Source organism: Aplysia californica, unplaced genomic scaffold, assembly GCF_000002075.1.
Source record: "Aplysia californica isolate F4 #8 unplaced genomic scaffold, AplCal3.0 scaffold00018, whole genome shotgun sequence".
Taxonomy (NCBI): domain Eukaryota; kingdom Metazoa; phylum Mollusca; class Gastropoda; order Aplysiida; family Aplysiidae; genus Aplysia; species Aplysia californica.
This window is the reverse complement of record NW_004797288.1, coordinates 1,067,031-1,069,915: the sequence shown is the minus strand read 5'-3', so window position 1 is coordinate 1,069,915 and position 2,885 is coordinate 1,067,031.

Genomic DNA, 2,885 nt, shown 5'->3' with positions numbered 1-2,885 from the left:
GGTGGGGGGGCGCGGTTTCTCCACCCACCCCCTCTCCCCCTCCCTCAAAACAAAAACACAAACAGATACTCACTCTCTCTCACTCCCCTAGTGAGTGAGAGAGAGAGAGAGAGAGAGAGAGAGAGAGAGAGAGAGAGAGAGAGAGAGAGAGAGAGAGAGAGAGAGAATCAACGGTGCAAGGCGGTAAAAATAACTGACACGGTTAACTAACAAGTAATCTTTAACATATTGAATGTGCGTAATCCGGTAATTCGTCTACGCATGAAGACGCGCTGTTTTCGGGCGTTTTGAAAAAGAAGCATAACGTCGCTATTCATACGGATTTTTCACTACTGTTTTGAAAAGGCAGTGTAAAAGGTGAAATAAATAAATAAATGAATAAATAATGAATAAATAAATAAAACAGGCATACAATGAATAATCTGGTATGCAAATTAGTTTCGTAGACAACTTATTGTGCATAGATGACAGGAAAACTGTCATTTAGTGCAGAGGTGAAGTAAGATTGACAGAACCATAACAACGAGAGAAAAGAAGGACCTACCGGTAGTGCCCTCCAACCACCCGCTCACAGAAAAGTGGGACCTGGGCTTTTAGGGGTGGCTTGAAGGATACAAGACCGATGTCGAAGAATAAATGACGAGATATCATAGTATGTTGTAATCTATTCAATAGTGAGACAAAAGAAGAACGTATTGGGACATGTGTGGTTACATCATGTCAGACAGTCCTCTTTTTATTAAAAAAAAATACGCCTTTTTTTCTCAGGTCTTAATAAGACCAAAGTTTTCGAATTCACAACTCACGTAAGCACGGCAAGCTTACCGCAGCAATTTTCACGCTGATTTGTCGTTTAAAACTAACCTTCATGGAGCCACAAAATGGGTTCTTTGTGTACCAGGAAATGGAGACAGTCTCTCCACCCCCCCCCCCCCCCCCCCCCAAGAAAAATAAAATTAAACAATCTGAGCACAACACAGGTTACACTATTCAAGTGATATAAAAGAAACAGCTTGTTTTTTAAAGCATCGAAAAATGAGTAACAATACTAGATGTCAAAAAGTTGTTGCTTCCTCCAAAATAGTATGACGCAACACATAGACAAAACAAGCCAAACAGCTTTCAATAACTCTTTGGCCCCAAACTTTTGCTGCCGAAGAAGTTTTATCGCTCCTCCTCAATTCCTTTACCCTCAGAGGGGAAGGGTCAAAATCTGCAGGGGAGCTCTCCTGGTCTAGAGGTGTTTGCCTCTCATTCAATAGGTCCCGGGTTCGAATTCGGGTAGTAACGGAAAATTTTCTTCTCTAAAAATTTCTCCAAAAAGAGTAGGCTTCGGCCGCCTCCCGACCAAAATTCAAAATTCCCTAAAAACTGAAAATGTTTTATGTGTCCCGCGGGCTCATACAACCTTATGCAGTTGCGAGCGCCGTTTTACACACACACACACACACACACACAGAGAGAGAGAGAGAGAGAGAGAGAGAGAGAGAGAGAGAGAGAGAGAGAGAGAGAGAGAGAGAGAGAGAGAGAGAGAGAGAGAGAGAGAGAGAGAGAATCAACGGTGCAAGGCGGTAAAAATAACTGACACGGTTAACTAACAAGTAATCTTTAACACATTGAATGTGCGTATTCCGGCAATTCGTCTACGCTTGAAGACGCGCTGTTTTGGGGCGTTTAGAAAAAGAAGCATAACGTCGCTATTCATACGGATTTTTCACCACTGTTTTGAAAAGGAAGTGTAAAGGGTGAAATGAATAAATAAATGAATAAATAATGAATAAATAAATAAAACAGGCATACAATGAATAATCTGGTATGCAAATTAGTTTCGTAGACAACTTATTGTGCATAGATGACAGGATAACGGTCATTTAGTCCAGGGGTGAAGTAAGACAGACAGACAGAACCATAAGAACGAAAGAAAAGAAGGACCTACCAGGAGTGCCCTCCAACCACCCGCTCACAGTAAGTTGGGACCTGGGCTTTAAGGGGTGGCTTGAAGGATACAAGACGGATGTCGAAGAATAAATGACGAGATATCATAGTATGTTGTAATCTATTCAATAGTGAGACAAAAGAAGATCTTATTGGGACCCGTGTGGTTACATCATATCAGACGGTCCTCTCCAAAAAAGTATTTTTTGACGTCTTTTTTCTTCTCAGGTCTTAATAAGTACCAACATTTTCGAATTCACAACACAGGGGAGCAAGGCAAGGTAACCGCAGCAATTTTCACGCTGATTTGTCGTTTAAAACTAACCTTCATGGAGCCACAAAATGGGTTCTTTGTGTACCAGGAAATGGAGACAGTCTCTCCCCCCCCCCCCCCCCTCCCCCCCAAGAAAAATAAAATTAAACAATCTGAGCACAACAAAGGTTACACTATTCAAGTGATATAAAAGAAACAGCTTGTTTTTTAAAGCATCGAAAAATGAGTAACAATACTAGATATCAAAAAGTTGTTGCTTCCTCCAAAATAGTATGACGCAACACATAGACAAAACATCCAAACAGTTTTCAATAACTCTTTGGCCCCAAACTTTTGCTGCCGAAGAAGTTTTATCGCTCCTCCTCAATTCCTTTACCCTCAGAGGGGAAGGGTCAAAATCTGCAGGGGAGCTCTCCTGGTCTAGAGGTGGTTGCCTCTGCTGAATTTCCCTCTATTGTGAAGTCGGTAAATGTGCCAAGTTTGGCATTTTCCACAAGTGTGTAAGAGTATTTTATTCAGCATTCCGTACACGTAGACTAGAGCCCTCTCCTTGATTATTCTTAGATTGTAATTTTGTTTGGTGGCAGTTCATTTCGAAACACTACTAAGTTCATGTTTTTGTGGTAGTGGAATACTGAGTCAGATAAAGAGAGAGAGAGAGAGAGAGAGAGAGAGA